This window comes from Salvelinus fontinalis, chromosome 15 (genome assembly GCF_029448725.1).
Source record: "Salvelinus fontinalis isolate EN_2023a chromosome 15, ASM2944872v1, whole genome shotgun sequence".
In the NCBI taxonomy this organism is placed as follows: Eukaryota; Metazoa; Chordata; class Actinopteri; order Salmoniformes; family Salmonidae; genus Salvelinus; species Salvelinus fontinalis.
In genome coordinates, this window is record NC_074679.1 from 31,802,763 (window position 1) to 31,816,232 (window position 13,470).

At 42.1% G+C, this 13,470-nt stretch overlaps 1 protein-coding gene across 2 annotated transcripts in view; it reads right to left on the reverse strand.

Moving 5' to 3' along the window:
- The window catches only part of gabra2a (gamma-aminobutyric acid type A receptor subunit alpha2a), a 42,217-nt gene extending 41,610 nt beyond the window's left edge, over positions 1-607 (reverse strand). Inside the window, exon 1 of one of the 2 annotated variants that reach the window (XM_055863433.1) lies at positions 101-607. The gene's annotated coding sequence lies outside the window, so the exon portion shown is untranslated. Of the gene's footprint in view, positions 1-40 lie in introns of both variants that reach the window. The other variant, XM_055863431.1, reaches the window with a different exon arrangement.
- Positions 608-13,470: the final 12,863 nt, after the last annotated feature.

Here is a 13,470-nt window from a genome sequence, read left to right on the forward strand (position 1 = left end):
GCAAGAAGATGTTTTAAAAACGTTTTGGAAATCATCAAACCTTCAAGGCAACTGTCACTTAGTCGCAGCAAAACAATGAGGCGGTTGACAGCTAGGCTACCTGACTAGCGCAAGGTATCCCCCTTTGATTTTCTTTCTGAGAACTCAGCTGTAAAGTTGCGCCCAAGAGCTCTGTGCATTATCTAAATTACACCACGGAGATTTGGCAATGCACCCGGAGTGCGCGTAAAGATTTTGATTATATTCCAAACCCTAAAAAATACAAAAGACCGAATGTAGGTCTGTCCATCTGTATCCAAGTGCCGTGGTTCACAATTATATTCGATATTGGCTCCCGCCGTTCACCTGTAACGGATGCACCCGCGCGCCCAATTCCGCGTGGCTCGAGCCACTGACAAAAGTGAGGAAGACGAGCGAGGCAGATATACTAGGTCCTAGAGATAGCTTCCACCCTTTGACCATCAGAATAAATCCCAGATGTGATTTCCAGTGACAAATTTATGTTTGTGGGTTTTGGAAAAGCTATTTCTCTGCAACACAAAGCACACCACCACCATGTAAAAACTAGAACTGGTTTCAAGTAAAGGAGTTGGATAGATGCTATTTGAGGCACTTTGGATGCGCTCAAGAGGCTGCGTGACTTCGCCTATCGTAATTAATTCAGAAATAAACATGGTCTCAGGGCAATTGGTATTATTCTGTGACAATCCATTTAGTATAATACTGTATATTAGGTTACATTATGAATAGAATAGCAGTTGTACAATATCATATGCATTCTAGGACATATACTATATTAGACTGTATCTTACCCAGTTATAAAATAGCATACAAATTGGATGAGATAACCTTATTACATTTTAGTAATTTAGCAGACTAAAGTAGTGAGAGCATACATTTTCATGTTTGTCCGTACTAGTTCCCCATGGGATTCGAACCCACAGCCCTGGCGTAATAAGTGCCTTGCTCTACCAACTGAACCACACGTGAGCACAGAAAATAATATTGGCATTAATAAAAATGCAATCATCGTAAAGCTACCATTATATTACAATTATGTCGGTGACAACCTGGTTGATAAAAAATATTGGGTTGTTAACAAATGTTTGTTATATATATAAATATATATTTATAAATATATATTTATATATATAAATAAATGTGGGACACAAAAAAGGCAGTGTAGAACACCATTGCCCATCATGCATTGCTCTAAAAAGTTTGTTCCAAAATGTTCTCCCCCAAAAATGTATTTTCCTATGAATGAAGTCACAAAAAATGTGTCTTTTCCTACTAAACGAAAACAGGTTATTAGAAATGTTTGGAAATGTATTACAAATGAAAAACAAAAATACCTTATTTAAATAAGTATTCCGACCCTTTGTTATGAGACTCGAAATTGAGCTCAGGTGCATCCTTTCCATTGATCATCCTTGAGATGTTTCTACAACTTGATTGGAGTCCACCTGTGGTAAATTCAATTGATTGGACATGATTTGGAAAGGCACACACCTGTCTATATAAGGTCCCACAGTTAACAGTGTATGTCAGTGTAACGACGTTCGTCTGAGGATGAAGGAGAGGACCAAGGTGCAGCGCGGTACGCGTTCATGACTTTTAATAACACTGAACACTAGAACAAAAAATAGCAAAACAGAACAAACGAAACAGTCCTGTCTGGTGTAGACACAAAACAGAAAACAACTACCCACAAAACACCAACCAAAATAGAGACATTGGCATCACTGGAGTGGAGAGACACACAGGAGGCTTCGTGCCATGGATCATCACTGGAGGCTTCTTGCCATGGATCATCACTGGAGGCTTCTTGCCATGGATCATCACTGGAGGCTTCGTGCCATGGATCATCACTGGAGGCTTCGTGCCATGGATCATCACTGGAGGCTTCGTGCCATGGATCATCATTGGAGGCTTCTTGCCATGGATCATCACTGGAGGCTTCGTGCCATGGATCACCACTGGAGGCTTCTTGCCATGGATCACCACTTGAGTGGAGAGACACACAGGAGGCCTGGCTCTGGGAGAAGGCACAGGACTCACCAGGCTGGGGAGACATGCAGGAGGCCTCTTCCATGGCCGAGGCACCGGATACACCGGGCCATGGAGGGGCACTGGAGGTCTCGAGCGCAGAGCTAGCACAACTCGTCCTGGCTGGATTCCCCCTGTAGCCCGGCAAGTGCGGGGAGCTGGAACAGGCCGCACTGGGCTGGACTGGCGAACCGGGGACACCGTGCGTAGGGCTGGTGCAGGATAACCCGGGCCGGGGAGACGCACTGGAGGCCAGATGCGCTGAGCCGGCACCATCCCTCCTGGCTCAATGCCCACTCTAGCCCGGCCGATGCGAGGAGCTGCGATGTAGCGCACCGGGCTATGAGTGCACACTGGGGACACCTTGCGCATCACCGCATAACACGGTGCCTGCCCGGTCAATCTCTCCCCACGGCAAACACGAGGAGTTGGCTCAGGTCTATGACCTGACTCCGTCAATCTCCCCGTGTCCCCCCCCAAAAAAATGTATGGGGCTGCCTCTCGTGCACGCCTCCTCGAGCCAAATCCTCATAGCGTCGCCGCTCCGCCTTAGCTGTCTCCAGCTCCTCTTTAGGACGGCGATACTCTCCCATCTGTGCCCAGGGTCCCTTGCCGTCCAGGATTTCCTCCCATGTCCAGGAGTCCATTACACCACGCTGCTTAGTCCTTTGGTGGTGGGTAGTTCTGTAATGACTCAGGACCAACCCAAAGAGGCACAACCCAAGGACATGAAGATGTAACGGCGGCTTGAAGACAGTCTTAGCTTAGTCTTTATTTATTCGTTACCCCTATACATATCTAACCCTCCCACTCCAATATCCCGGCGCTCAGGACCTCAGACTGGGGCGAATGTTTCCTTTCCAACAGGACAACAACCCTAAGCACACAGCCAAGACAACGCAGGAGTGGCTTCGGGACCAGTCTCTGAATGTCCTTGAGTGGCCCAGTCAGAGCCCGGACTTGAACCTGATAAAACATCACTGGAGAGACCTGAAAATAGCTCTGCATCAACACTCCCCATCCAACCTGACAGAGCTTGAGAGGATCTGCAGGGAAGAATAGGAGAAACTCCTCAAATACCGGTGTGCCAAGCTTGTACCGCCAAACCCAAGAAGACTCAAGGCTGTAATCACTGCCAAAGGTGCTTCAACAAAGTACTGATTAAAGGGTCTGAATACACTTTTATGTTTATAAATTTGCAAAAGTTACTAAAACCAGTTTTACCTGTGTCACTATGGGGTATTGTGTGTAGATTGAAGAGGATAAAAAACAATTTAATCAATTGTTGTAACGTAACAAAATGTGGAAAAAGTCAAAGGGTCTGAATAATTTCCAAATGCACTGTATGTAGTTTAACCTGCAGCGAATTATGGCCTTGTCTTTTAGATTTGCCACACATTGTTAGATTGAAGTTTATTTTCATGACATCTGTAAACAATACCATAGCCACCATGCAATAATGATAAGATGTGTGCTCTCAGGGTGGGGTCGGGAAGTGTATTTTATTAGGGGTTCAAGCAGCGAAGCTGTGTTAAACCCTATTGAATTTCCCTATTGTTTAACGTCCACTAATGTTATTCCAGTTCTTCTGCCATTTTGGTGAATGTAGTAACCTGGTATATTTATGTTTACCAATAGATGGCAGTATTGACTCAAGACGGTGGTTTGCTTCCAGCTATCCGTAGCTATTTCCTATGTCTGCCTATTTAACTATGATTAAGAAAGCTTCAGGTAGTTTTGAGCCAGGTGCATAAGAGAATGTAACTCTAAGTTACAATTAAATACTAAACCGTACTTAAGTCTCATGAGTCGTTATTCTAAGAAGCCATTAAGGATACTACAGTGAAAAAAAGGCAAATTCCTGTGAGATTTATAAGACCTAGGAGGGTACAACCTTGCATGGTGATCAAGGGTCATGGGCCACAACCTCTCATGCAATACCATGCCAATTGACCACATGTTGTCGCTATATGAAGCGATTGAAAATGCAACCTTTGAAGATTTTTTATGAGTGAATTTTGCAAGTCGCTAGTTTGCAACAACTACTTTCACAAAAACCATTGCAAAAGTTTTGCCTGCCAACTTTGGTTTTGAATCACATCGTTTTGGCATGTCTACCTTGTGATTTGTTGGGAGAGTTGGCCCTCCCCGAGCGACCCTCCCCAGAAGACAACCCTCCCTGGAACATACAGTACCAGTCAAAAGTTTAGACACACCTACTCATTCAAGGGTTTTTATTATTTTTACTTTATTCTACATTTTAGAATAATAGTGAAGACATAAAACTATGATAAACACACATGGAATCATGTAGTAAACAAAAAAGTGCAAAACAAATCAAAATATATTTTATATTAGAGATACTTCAAAGTAGCCACCCTTTGCCTTGATGACAGCTTTGCACACCCTTGGCATTCTCTCAACCAACTTCACCTGGAATGCTTTTCCAACAGTCCTAAAGGTGTTTCCTCATATGCTGACCACTTTTTGGCTGCTTTCCCTTCACTCTGCGGTCCAACTCATCCCAAACCATCTCAATTGGGTTGAGGTCGGGTGATTTGTGGAGGCCAGGTCATCTGATGCAGCACTCCATCACTCTCCTTTTTGGTCAAATAGCCCTTACACAGCCTGGAGGTGTGTTGGGTCATTGTCCTGTTGAAAAACAAATTATAGTCCCACTAAGCGCAAACCAGATGGGATGGCGTATCGCTGCAGAATGCTGTGGTAGCCACGCTGGTTAAGTGTGCCTTGAATTCTAAATAAATCACTGACAGTGTCATCAGCAAATGAACCCCCACACCATCTCGCTTCCTCCTCCATGCTTCACGGTAGGAACTAAACATGCGGAGATCATCCATTCACCTACTGTACTCTGCATCTCACAAAGACACAGCGGTCGGAACCAAAAATATCAAATTTGGACTCATCAGACCAAAGGACAGATTTCCACCGGTCTAATGTCCATTGCTCGTGTTTCTTGGTCCAAGCAAGTCACTTCTTCTTATTGGTGTCCTTTAGTAGTGGTTTCTTTGCAGCTATTTGGCAGGGCCTGATTCACGCAGTCTCCTCTGAACAGTTGATGTTGAGATGTGTCTGTTTCTTGAACTCTGTGAAACATTTATTTGGGCTGCAATTTCTGAGGCTGGTAACTCTACTGAACATATCCTCTGCGGCAGAGGTAACTCTGGGTCTTCCTTTCCTGTGGCAGTTCTCATGAGAGCCAGTTTCATCATAGAGCTTGATGGTTTTTGCATCTGTCTGTGAAGAAAATTGAAATTGAAATTGAAATTTTCCAGATTGACTGACCTTCATGTCTTAAAGTAATGATGGACTGTCGTTTCTCTTTGCTTATTTGAGCTGTTCTTACCATAATATGGAATTGGTCTTTTACCAAACAGGGCTATTTCTGTATACCACCCCTACCTTGTCACAACACAACTGATTGGCTCAGACGCATTAAGAAGGAAAGAAATTCCACAAATTAACTTTTAACAAGGCACACCTATTAATTGAAATGCATTCCAATATACTTTTTCAATAAATACAATAATTTGTGTGTTATTAGTTTAAGCACACTATGTTTGTCTATTGTTGTGACTAGATAAAGATCAGATCAAATTTGTTGACCAATTTATGCAGATATCCAGGTAATTCCAAAGGATTCACATACTTTTTCTTGCCACTGTAATTGATTATAAAACAGTTTTGCTAAAGACTCGATGGGAAAAGGAGTTGGGGGAGGAACTTGGGGAAGACACCTGGGAATCTGTGCTGCGCAGGGTGCATTCGTCCTCTTTTAGCACTAGACACAGCCTCATTCAATTCAAGGTGGTTCACCGTATCCACTGGTCTGGGGCCAGACTTGGAAGAATATTCTCTGATTTTGATCCTACCTGTGTCAGATGTAAAATTGAACCAGCCACACTGTTGCATATGTTCTGGGGCTGTCATAAACTGTCAGGTTTCTGGGAATTAATATTTAAATGTTTCTCTGATATATATAACACTGTTATAGATCCCTCTCCCCTTACAGCCCTTTTTGGAGTACTGCCCATAGGTACCCCCCTGTCAAGAATCCAGTCGGACACTGTTGCTTATACAACTCTTTTAGCTAGACGGCTAATACTACAGAACTGGAAGATTGCAGCTCCCCCATCTTATAAATATTGGGTGAGAGATGTGTTGTGCTCTCTGAAACTAGAAAAAATTTAATTCAATTCACGTGGGAACCCCAAACTGTTTAATGAGGCTTGGGCTCCATTCCGGTCTTACTTTAAACAGTCCATCCTCTGATGGCATTCCTATTAATACCAAAATAAGTCTGTATTTGACCCCCCTGTGACTTAGAGGTTGGATGAGCATTTCTCTGTGTTTTTTTCTGGGGTGGGGGTGGGGGGCATTAAGGTTGATGTGCTTATTGATTGTGACCGGCGGATGCCTTGTTCATCTTGCCTGGGCAGAGAGTAAGGTGTGAGCTTGTTTTTCCCAGTTATTTTTATTTTTTAATTCTGTTCACGCCTACATAAAATTATTATTATTCATTTTTTATTTTAAAGCATTGTAAACTTTTTATTTTTGGTCCAGTGGATGGTTGGTCTGTGGCCTTGACTGTCTGTGAGTGGTTGCATTTCTCCACCCCATCCCTTGACTGTTCACAGGAACAATGGTGAGGTGTTTGCTCTGTCCCTATACTATAGATTGCCCTTTAACCTTTTGTAGCCTTCTGCCTGGTGTGTTTAACTTGTCTAAAGTATGGTATCTTTAAAGTTATTTTTTTTATATATGTATTATTTGTATTTTTTCTAGTTGAGTATATTGTATATCATTTATATTGCTTTGTCTTGTCTGTGTGTGTGTAAAACTTATTAAACAGTTTTCAAAAAAAAAAAAAAAGTTTTGCGACCAATAGAATGTTATGTATATGGGGGGTACAACCATCCCAGCTCTGCAGATTTTGCTGCAAAGAGACAGAATTATTAGATCACTTGTTTTGGTGCTGCCCATATGTAGGAATTGGCTGAAAAATCACAAAATTTACCTAAAACTAACTCTGAAAATACCACTGTTGGGCGTCTTGAAAATCTATAGTCAATCGATGTATAATATAATAATACTCTTAGTAAAAATATTCATCTTTAATTTACAATCTGTACAAAATATTAGAATACAAAGGTTCAGAACTTTTGTGAAACATTACAGCACAGTTGAAAAAAGAATGGCAAGTAGAACTCAAAGTGGATGGTTTTCAGAGATACAGTACATGGGAGGGGTTGAAGGTAGCTGAAGTGTGGGACTAAAAAAGATAACCAATGTCAAATGTATTGTGTCCCTAAAATGTATATAGTATAAGCTGGAAGTAGAAGTCAAAGTATTGTTGTCCATAAGTTTACTCCAATTAGGGGAGTGGTGGTAGGGTTAGGGAAAATAATAAAGAAGGAAAATATATTTTAAAAATAAAAATAATGGAGATTAGAAATTATGCAAAAAATTACATTGATAGAACCCACAATCTATCTGTGATATTAAAGCTGATCTACCCCAAAAAAGTAAACATTCAGAAGGCCGCAGGGCCAGACGGATTACCAGGACGTGTACTCGAAGCATGCGCTGACCAGCTGACAAGTGTCTAAACTGACATTTTCTACCTCTCCCTGACCCAGTCTGTAATACCGACATGTTTCAAGCAGACCACCATAGTCCCTGTGCCCAAGAAAGCCAAGTTAACCTGTCTAAATGTCTATCGACTCGTAGCACTCACATCTGTAGCCATGAAATTCTTTGAAAGGCTGGTCATTGCTCACATCAACATCATCATCCTAGACACCCTGGACCCACTCCAATTCACATACTGCCCCAACAGATCCGCAGTTGATGCAATCTCTACTGCACTCCACTCTGTCATTTCCCACCTGGAGAAGAGGAACACCTACATGTATGTGATAATTCTGTTCACTGGCTACAGTTCAGTGTTCTATGCCATAGTGCCCTCCAAGCTCATCACTAAGCCAAGGACCCTGGGACTGAACAACTCCATCTGAAACTGGATCCTGGACTTCCTGACGGGCCGCCCCCAGGTGGTGAGGGTAGGCAACAACGCATCCGCCACGCTGACCCTCTACACGATGGCCCCTCAGGGGTGCGTGCTTATTCTCTTCCTGTACTCCCTGTTCACCCACGACTGCGTGGCCATGCACGACTCCAAAACCATCATTAAGTTTGACAACAAAACAACGGTGGTAGGCCTGATCACCGACAACGATGAGACGGACTACAGGAGCTGATTGTGGACTACAGGAAACGGAGGGCCAAGCACATCCCCATTCACATCAACGGGGCTGTAGTAGAGTGGGGGTGAGCTTCAAGTTCCTCAATGTCTATATCACTAAGGATCTATCATGGTCCACACACACCAACACGGGCCCTCAGATCCTCAAAATGTTCTACAGCTGCACCGTTGAGAGTATCTTGACTGGCTGCATCACCGCTTGGTTTGGCAACTGCTTGGCATCCGACTGCAAGGCTACAGAGGGTAGTGTGTACAGCCCAGTACATCACTGGGGCCGAGCTCCCTACCATCCAGGAACTCTATAGCAAGCAGTGTCCGAAGAGGGCCCTAAAAATTGTCAAAGGCTCCAGCCACCCAAGTCATAGACTGTTCCCTCTGCTAACGCACAGGAAGCGGTACCGATACACCAAGTCTGGAATCAACAGGACCCTGAACAGCTTCTACCCCCAAGCCATAAGACTGCTAAATAGTTAGTCCTGGTAACTATCTGCATTCACCCTTTCACACTAACTTTTTTTGTCTCATCATATACTCTGCTGCGTATTATGTCACTTTATTCCTAGTTATATGTATATTTCTACCTCAATTATCTCATACCCCTGCACATTCACTCAGTACTGGTACCCTGTGTAAATAGCCAAGTTATTGTTACTCATTGTGCATATTCCTTTTCTATTATCTCCTTTCTCTTGCTGGGAAGGGTCCATAAGTAAGCATTTTATTGCAGTTTTTGTTAGTCTACAGTACACAGCCTGTGACAAATACAAATTAGTTTACATTTTTTAGCATACGCTCTCATCCAGAGCAATTTACTGAAGCAGTTAGGAGTAAGAGCCTTGCTCAAGGCCACATTGATGTATTTTTTTCACGTAGTTGGCTCAGGGATTTGACCCAGCAACCTTCCAGTTGCTAGTCCATCGCTCTTAACCACTGGGTTACATGCTGCTCTATGGCACGTAGCTTGTCGTCCTTTACATGAACTTCCTGAACTTATTCCAATAGGCTTTAGCTAAGTGGGTTAACACAGTCTTGAAACATGCAGGAGACCTGGTTTGAACCCAGTCAGTCACAATAGCAAAATTAAATGGAGAGTGGAAAGGCTATCCTTAGAAGGGCTATGATGGGGCTATTCAAATGTATTCTTATGGGGGCCAAATTGCATTTTTATCATTAACCATAACCCTTACCCTAACCTTAGCCATAACCCTTACCTAACTCTAACCCTTACCGTAACCATTTTAAATGTCAACTTCAATGAGATCGCAACATCCCAATGAGCCCGGATAGCACGGACCCATCTGTTTACCACAGTGAGTGTTCGAATCTATCTGTTTTCTTCTACCTTACCTGGCTGGAAAAGTACCATTGTGTTGTCTCTGGTTTTGATCTGAATATAGAGAACTGAATCTGAAAACTGAATCTGAATGCATCTGAGAAGTTGAATATATGGAACTTTGATCAACTTGAAATGATTGTTTATAAACTTGACACACAGACAATGAATACAATATGTACCATATTGATATTGAATATATAAATATTGATTTTGAATTTTGAATTACTTTGAAATTGAATTGTAAAACGGAATTCAATATTCCGTTTTAAGTCATGAAATACATGTTCAATTTATGATTTCAATGATTACATTTGTGCGTTACAAATTTAAAAGTATTACATTCAAATTCAATATTGTAATACAAATTCTAAATGATGGAATTCGAATACAATTTCTGTTGGTACTGAAATTGCTCCATTGAATAACATGCCATAAAGAGTTTGGGTTATAAAAATTCCCTGCAATGATGTTAGGGTGTTTGATTGAGAATAGGCCAACTCCTTTTCTCAGAGATGAAGGGTTTGGGCACATGCTGCTCTGTTCATGGTGTCTTTTGGCAAGCTTTGCCCTGCCCAGCGAGAAGGGGCAATTAATGCACATGGACTATGGGGTGAGATAGGGGCCTGGGAAGAATACCAATCAGTAGTTTAGCAGGAGAATGAGTGACTGAAAGAGCAGTGTGTTCCCTCTAAGGTATGAATATATATATATTTTTTTTAGAAAAGGGTAATTTAGGGGATTACCAGCCACCAGCTGAGAATCTACTTTGTGAATGTGGGATCACAATGACCTATCACAACAAACTGCACAGAGGTTGGGTCCCATAGGTTTACAAAAACAAGAATTCAATAGTGAGGGACCAAATAATAAAACTATCTTCCACAGCCTTGTTTTTTAACAAGAATTGTTAGTGACCCACCAACCAGAGAAGACCATGTTAACCCATTAAAAAGTCTAGGTGACAGCTTATGTGTAGTCAAGTCTTTAGTAGCCAGAGAGTCTATGAGCAGGGCTCTAAATAAATAAAAAAATTAGTAGCAATGGTGCTCCCAACCTTAAAATGTTAGGAGGACCAAACAGTAATTAACACCATCAAAAGAGATTGATCTAGATATAGCCTAACCTAGGATACCTTTGAAACACTCCTGGTCGAGTAGCTATGAATCATATGAATCAATGGTAACCTAGAATTAGACTCGATTTAGAAAGAGCTCAAACTTCCTGTCTTTGAATGCTATTGCGGTCCATGGCAGAGCTGAAATAACCTCACAACAGACTCTGTAGAGTTACAGCAGCTTGACCTCTTTTGTCACTGTAAGCGAATGCTCAAATTACTGTAGCATAACCCAGCTGTGGTTGTGACACTGATGCAGAAGTGTGATTACAATTCAATACAAGTACGCTCAATAGGCACTAAAAATGTTGCTATAGATTACATCTTTACTGTGTTACACCCTGAAGAATTATTTGAAAGGGACATTTCCCCAATTTGTATCTGTTCCGTATATGACTTGAGCCATTAAGGCAGCAAGATAAAATTCCCAGTCTGACCCTATGAGCAAAAGGCTCTTTACCCTCAGGAGAAATGTGTATACTGCACTGAACACGTCATAACTAATTTGGCTGCTGAGTTGAGCTGCAGGAAAGGCAGCTTGGGATATGTTGGGTCTGGTGACGGAAGCGTCTACAATGTCTGCGGTCTATGAAATAATGACATCACTGTATAAACTTTATCTAACAGCATCTGACATGCATATAAATATGACAGGATTCAGTATCTAGTTTTTTCAGGATCTTGAATTTTAATATGTGAGGTTTGTGATACTATCATGAGGGCTTCAGGACCTTATGATTGTTAATGACCGAATCTATTTCTAACATTAAGATATTTATATAAAATAATGATAAAAAATGAATACACTACATGATCAAAAGTATGTGGACACCTGCGAACATCTCATTGCAAAATCATAAGCATTAATATGGAGTTGGTCCCCCCTCTGCTGCTACAACAGCCTCCACTCTTCTGGGAAGGCTTCCCACTAGATGTTGGAACATTTCTGCACGGACTTTCTTCCATTCAGCCACAAGCATTAGTGAGGTTGGGCACTGATGTTGGGCGTTTAGGCCTGGCTCGCAGTCAGCGTTCTAATTCATCCCAAAGGTGTTCGATGGGGTTGAGGTCAGGGCTCTGTGCAGGCCAGTCAAGTTCTTCCACACCGATCTCGACAAACCATTTCTGTATGGACCTCGCTTTGTGCATGGGGACATTGTCATGAGGAAACAGGAAAGGGCCTTCCCCAAACTGTTGCCACAAAGGTGGAAGCACAGAATTGTCTAGAATGTCATTGTAAATTTCCCTTCACTGGAACTAAGGGGTTCTTGCACAAACCATGAAAAACAGCCCCAGACCATTACTCCTCCACCAAATGTTACAGTTGGCACTATACATTGGGACAGGTAGCGTTTTACTGGCATCTGCCAAATCCAGATTCGTCCGTCGGACTGCCAGATGGTGAAACGTGATTCATCACTCCAGAGAACGCGTCTCCACTGCTCCAGAGTCCAATGGTGGTGAGCTTTACACCCCTCCAGCCGACACTTGGCATTGCGCATGGTTATCTTAGGCTTGTGTGCGGCTGCTCGGCCATGGAAACCCATTTCATGAAGTTCCAGACTAACAGTTTTTGTGCTGATGTTGCTTCCAGAGGCAGTTTGGAACTCAGTAGTGAGTGTTGCAACCAAGGACAGAAGATTTTTTTTTTTGCTTGAGCACTCGTCGGTCCCATTCTGTTAGCTTGTGTGGCCTACCACTTTGTGGCTGAGCCGTTGTTGCTCCTACTGTAGATGTTTCCTATGACTATGTTGAAGGTCACTGGGCTTTTCAGTAAGGCCATTCTACTGCCAATGTTTGTCTATCGAGATTGCATGGCTGTATACTTAATTTTATACACCTGTAAATGTAAATCCGGCACACTCAAATTAGTATGATATGTTATGTTTGGTATGGTTGCATAAGGCAAAGATAAAAGTATGGTGGTTGGTGAGGGTTGATGGGTAAGCATATAACATCAATGTCTAGCAACTCAAAAGTTGTGAGTTCTAGTCTCATCATAGACAACTTTTCAACTTCTTGCTACTTTTCAAGTACTTAGCATGATAGCTCACCCTTCCACTAACCCTAACCCGAACCTTGAGCCACAGGCCTATTATTTCTTAATCTGGCCCTGACAGTACGGCCATGATTCATATAAGCTTTGATTAGTCAACACAGAAATTGTCATGATCTTGAAACATACCGTATTGCGAAACATCTGCTTTCACTTGTGACGCATGTAACATGAGTTAAAGAAGGCTAAAGTGGCAAAATGTTAAAATTCACATATTTGGTCATTAAGTATTCATTAGGTATTGTGTAGAGGATTAATTTATCTCTGATGGCTTGCCTTCTGTCTCATCTAAACCAATAGTCATTACTCAAGAGGCCATACATATTTAGCATCATGTGGAAACTGTACCACAGTACAATTAATATGCAAATTTCATGCCAGACAAATATAATAGTTTCCTGTCAGAAAATGTTTATTCCATCTTTCTTCAAGCCTGGTTCTGTGGACCCATAGGGTGTGGGGGCTCTTGTTGTCTAATTTCCAAAAATGTATTACTTTATTTAGTTTTTGTTCATATGAAGTGTGAAAGTAAAAATATTACAGAAGTAACTCACCACACAGAAATAACTGTGCAGACCCTAGTGAGTCCCAGCGAGACATACTGTAATGAAGCTGATTCCTCATGTGTT